General features: G+C 46.8%; 1 protein-coding gene across 2 annotated transcripts in view; it reads right to left on the bottom strand.

The window, feature by feature from the left end:
• Positions 1-5,993, bottom strand: part of ACACA (acetyl-CoA carboxylase alpha) — a 266,488-nt gene that overhangs the window by 239,834 nt on the left and 20,661 nt on the right. The window lies entirely within an intron of this gene.

The following is a 5,993-nucleotide window of genomic DNA, read 5'->3' as shown; positions in this document are numbered from 1 at the left end:
GTGTCTAGGGTGGGACCAGGAACCTTTATAATTGTTACTGTTATTAAAATGGGTTCTCAGTGTGTTGCCCAGAGTAGCCTTAATTTTTTTTTTTTAACCTCAAGTCATCTTCCTCAACTTTCCAAGAAGCTTCGACTACAGGCTTATGCTACTGTGCTCATCTTAGTCTTGTTTTTTCAAGACAGAGTTTTTCTGTGTAGCCTTGACTGTCCTGGACTTGCTTTGTAGACCAGGCTGGCCTCAAACTCACAGCCATCCACCTGCCTCTGCCTCCCAAGTGCTAAGATTAAAGGCCTGTGTCACCATGGCCCGGATCATCTTATTCATAAATTTTTGTGTTGCTTTGCTTTGTTTTGTTTTGGTTTGGTTTTGGTTTTTTGGTTTTTTTCTTTTGGTTTTTTGAGACAGGGTTCTCTGTGTAGCCTTGGCCATCCTGGACTCACTTTGTAGACCAGGCTGGCCTCGAACTCACAGTGATCCGCCTGCCTCTGCCTCCCGAGTGCTGGGATTAAAGGCGTGCGCCACCACCGCCCGGCTTTTGTTTTGTTTTTGAGACAGGATCTCTCTTTGTAGCTCTGGCTGTCCTGGACTCACTTTATAGACCAGGCTGGCCTGGAACTCACAGAAATCCGCCTACCTTTCCCTCCCAAGTGCTGGGATTACAGGCTTGCACCACCACACCAAGCTTCATTCTTAAAATTTTAACAAGTTCCCTAAGGGAACTAGAGAAAGCACCCAGACAGGGTGACTCACAGCCTCACGACTCCAATTCCATGGGTTACAATGGCCTCTTCTAGCCTCCTCGGGTACAAATATGATACACACATAGACAAGCAGCCACCTACACATAAAAATAAATTTAAAAACAAGCTCTATAACCATAGGTTGTTTTAATTGTGAAATTAATAATACTTCAGGTCCCATGGACCTTGACCAAGGTTTGTATCCAATGTTCTAAGTTTTACATTTCTTTCCCTTTGTTTTTGTTTGTTTGTTTGTTTGTTTTGAGACAAGATTTCTCTGTGTAACCCTGGATGTCCTGGAACATGCTCTATAGACCAGGCTGGCCTCAAACTCACAGAGATCTACTTGCCTCTGCCTCTTGAGTGCTAGGATTAAAGGTGCACTGCCACCACCACCTGAATAAGTCCCCACCCTCCACCCCCCAATTTTTTTTTCTTTTTTCCCTGGGACAGAGTTTCTCTGTGTAACCTTGGTGTCCTGAACTCAGTTTGTAGACCAGGCTGGCCTTGAACTCACAGAGATCTGCCTGCCTCTGCTTCCTAAAGTGCTGGGCACCGGGCCCAGCTTAGTTTTACATTTTTAAAGGAAGGTTCCCCCTCATTGTAAGAGCTTTAGCATTATAACATATGTGTTCACCCTGAGTTTGACATCAGCTGCACTTCAACCCAGTTTAAGGACCTGGCAAAGCTACTTTCATTGTCCTTATCTTTGGGTTCCCTGACAAGCTTATAAATAGTGCCTTTCAGTGTCTGAACTGACACTTCAGGCCTGATTCAACAGGGCTGCTCCTAATCTGGACTCCCAAGCCAGCTATAGACTCAGCTTCAGAATAGTAGATAGGGGTAAGTGGGCACATGCTTCAAGACATCCAGACACTCGCTAAGGTAAACAGACAAGGCTTCCACAGGACCTAGCCAGACCCTCAGTCTGGGCATCACAGTAAGACTGTCTCAAAAACAAACAAGTCATCCATCAAACAAACAGCCATTCCCCACATGCTAAGCCAAACAAGGTGTCCTTTTTTTTTTTTTTTTTAAGATTTATTTATTATGTATACAGTGCTTTGCCTGCATGAATACCTGTATGCCAGAAGAAGGCACTAGATCTCATTATAAATGGTTGTGAGCCACCATGTGGTTGCTGGGAATTGAACTCAGGACCTTTGGAAGAGGAGTCAGTGCTCTTAACCTCTGAGCCATCTCTCCAGGCCGTCCTTTTTTTTTTTTTATTTTTAGAATTACAGCACTGAGAATTGATCTCAGAGATGATGTAATAAAAGAATTTGATCCCCAGCAACACACACACACACACACACACACACACCTGCATAGACCAGGATGGCACAGGTGCTGCTAATCTGTCCAAGCTGTATCAGTTGCACAGAACAGTAACCAAGCACAGTACCCCCACCACCACCACACACACTGCAGCCTAGTAGTGGACGCTTCGTTATCACAGTTCTCAGACAAGTGAACTTAGGTGCCCTCTTGGGGCTAGCTTACAAGGATGGGTGTTTTGCCTGTGTGTGTATATGTGGGCCATCTTCATGCCTGGTGCCCGTGGAGGCCAGACAAGGTGTAGGATTCCCTCAGGACATCATCCGCTCCCCACAGGTGTGGTGACACACACCTCTATCCCCAGTACTTGGGAGATGGAGGGAGGAGGATCAGGAATTCAAGGCATTCTCCACTACATAGTGAGGTAGCCTGATGTACAAGAGACCCCCATCTCAAAAATCAATATTCAGTCAGACCCCAAAATCTCTAAGTCCCTAACTCTTTAAAACATAATGAGATCCTTTCCGTTTGATTCAAGGAATGAAGTAGAGTTCCTATGCACACGGGGTCCAAAGTAGCTGCACACTCAGGGCACTTTCCATTTAAAAAAAAAAACTTGCTCAAGAAAGAGGCAATGCCAGACAGTGGTGGCGCACGCCTGTAATCCCAGCACTTGGGGAGGCAGAGGCAGGCAGATCTCTGTGAGTTCGAGGCCAGCCTGGTCTACAAAGTGAGTCCAGGACAGCCAAGGCTACACAGAAAGACCCTGTCTTGAAAAACCAAAAGAAGGGGCTAGATAGATGGCTCGGTTGTTAATGGCACTGACTGCTCTTCCAAAGGACCCAGGTTCAAATCCCAGCACCTAGTGCCAGCTCATAACTGTCTGTAACTTCAAGATCTGACACACACACAGACATACATGCAAGCAAAACACCAATGCACATAAAATACAGGTTAAAAAAATTTAAAAATTAAAAACAACAACTGAGAGAGGAGAGAGAGAGAGGAAGAGAAAAAAGTGGGGCAAAGCTGGGCACTTTGCTAGTGATGTACAGGTTCTTGGCTTGCGGGCATGGCATTCACGTATTCTCAGAACAACTGTTGGGCAGCCAAGAGGCAACGTCAGGTGTACTTGATTTATGTGGAGTTTTCTCCTCAGCGATTTCAGTTCATTCCCACCCTTATTTGCCTTTCACGTGTCCTTTCCTTTCCATCTTTAGGTTGGACAAGATGTTCCTAACTCTCCAGACTCAAAGAAAGCGACAGGGATGACCGTCATCCACCAGACATACTTCTGAGGTCTGCAGTGCCTCCCTCCGGATGCAAGTGCTGCCTTGGATGACTCTTGAAGCTCTTACACTCATATCTTCACAGGGACCTTATAATCAGATGAGGTGCCAGGACGCTGAAGGAAGACCCTGGCTTGAGCAGAACTACCCTCAGTGCCACAGCAGCTGACACAGCATGAGCCCCTATGGTTGGCTTTGTACATCCATCCTGGAGATGTAGATGAAGTCTTTGCCTCCAAGGGTTAGGAACGGACCATGGTGCTTTCCCTGATGAGAAGCTAACACGGCCTCCGAAGATCTGAAGCTGAGACTGTGGCACATTCTAACTCGTCGGCTTTCTTCATGCCCACTGGCTGTCAGCTAGGAGCACCCGCTCTCCCAGGGCCCGTGCTCACTACACAAGGCTATCAACAACCTGGCAAAGGGAAGCCAGCCTTAAGCATCCCCCAAGCCCTTCTTAATAAGTCATTCCTAAAGTGTGTCAGGACAGCAGGAACGCAGCATTCAAATGAAACTGAAAAGTTCAGAATTCCTAAAGTAGATCTGATATTATGGTGGGTTGTTGTTGTGGTGGTGGGTTTTTTTTTTTTCTTTTCTGGTACTGTAATTTGGACCAAGGTCCTCACACGGCAAGTGCCCTACCACTGAGCTATATACTAAGCCCTTTTTGTAAAAGTAACTTTGTGCAGGGGTTGGGTTTTTGTTTTTTGTTTTTATTTTTGTTTTTCCTAAACAGCATTTCTCTGTGTAGCCTTGGCTGTCCTGGACTTGCTTTGTAGACCAGGCAGGTTCTTGAACTCACAGTGATCTTGCCTGCCTCTGCCTCTCTGAGTGCTGAGATTACAGGTGTGTTACTACTGCACCCAGCAAGTAACTTTTATTCTGAGACAGGGTCTCACCAAGTTATCCAGGACCAGGATACTCTTGGGGTAGGCCTTGAACTTTCAGCTCTCTTCCTTCTTCAGCCTCTAAAAGGAGCTGGCAATACGTGTGTGCACCATCAGGCCTGGCTATACCTTAATTCAGTTTTTAAATTTTTTTTGAGGTAAGATTTTATGTATGTAGCCCAGGCTGACATCCAACTTCCTATGTAGCTGAGAATCACTCTCAAAACTCCTGATCTTCCTGCCTCCACCTCCTGGCTAGGCATTGTCTTACCAATGAGCTGCATATGGTTTTGGTAAGAACTCCAGAACAAAATAATTATGAAGATGATCCCTGTCACAGGGGCACAACTATGAGTAGCTGCTTAAATAAGAGTTCAGTGAGGGCGGGTGTGGCGGCACACGCCTTTAACCCCAGCACTCTGGAGGCAGAGGCAGGCAGATCGTTGTGAGTTCGAGGCCAGCCTGGTCTACAGAGTGAATTCTAGGACAGCCAGGGCTACACAGAGAAACCCTGTCTCAAAAAACCAAAACACCAGACTGGAGAGATGGCTCAGCGGTTAAGAGCACTGTCTGCTCTTCCAGAGGTCGAGTTCAATTCCTAGCAAGCATACGGTTGACTCACAACCGTCTATACTGAGACCTGATGCCCTCTTCCGGCCTGCAGGTATACATGCAGATAGAGCACTCGTCTACATGAAATAAATAAATATATCTTTTTTTTTTTTTAAGAGTTCAGGGAGAAGCAGACCTAGGGAGTGGAGCATCTGAAGCGGTGAGTAGTGGTGTCCTGCTTCTTTCCCTAAGCGTGTGAGGTCATACCAACTGCCACGTGTCCTACTCATATACATATTATTCCATACATAGATATATATTCATATGTGTATTTATATATATGTATATCCCAGGATGACCTTCAGCTTGTACTCTGCCTGCCTCTCACCTCCTGGCACTCCTGGCATGTGTCACCAGGCCTGGCAAGTAGCCCTGTCTTCTTAGTGCTCCAGAAGACGGTACACAGAGTCTACCCTTCCTCCTCCCACTTTAAGTACTGTTCCCAGCAGGATTCTCGAAAGTGTACTAACCAGGCAGGGCAACAAGCTGAGCCAGGAGGGAAGGAGCAATACAAAGCAATGGTGAGTCAGGTTCCCAGAAGAGCCGAAGAGCCTCTCAAGTCCCGCGGAGCATGCTTTGAGCAGATGGCACCGAAGGCTGTGTGTGGTGCGGGATCTGTGAGTGGATCATTTGCCCCTGCTAGTGACTCAAAACATCGCCTCAACTTTTCCCCGACACCTGTTACTCCGCTTGACTATGTGCTGGAGCGAGAAATGACTGTTCTTTCCCAGGTCTAGTAGGGGGAGGTTATTAAAAAGATTCTATTTGATTCTGGGATTCACGCCAGCATCCATCCCTGCCCTCGCCCACAACAGACTGTCCCATAACCCGGAAACGTGAGGTTTCCTAGAAGACAAAAGCACGGTTGAGCCTGTGCTCTTCCATAGAAGTGAAATTTGGGCAGCACCTGTACTGACTCTCTTCATGGACCCTGACACGGTCAAACCTGCACTTAGTTTGGAGGCAGTTATCTTCTGAGGTGTTCCCCATTTCTCTAATTGGTTAACAGCTTTGAATCACTCCCCTGGGGCAGGGAAGGTTTGAAAAACCAGGAGATGAGAGAGAGGGAGAGAGAAACAGAGAGAGACAGACAGAGACAGAGAAACAGAAAGAGACAGAGAGGGGGAGGGGGAAGAGAGGGAGGGAGGGAGGGAGAGAGAGACAGACAGACAGACAGAGAGACA

The sequence above is a fragment of the Acomys minous genome (assembly GCF_964271855.1).
Source record: "Acomys minous genome assembly, chromosome: 12".
NCBI classification, from domain to species: Eukaryota; Metazoa; Chordata; class Mammalia; order Rodentia; family Muridae; genus Acomys; species Acomys minous.
The sequence above is the reverse complement of the archived record's forward strand: the minus strand, read 5'-3'. Positions and strand labels throughout refer to the sequence as shown.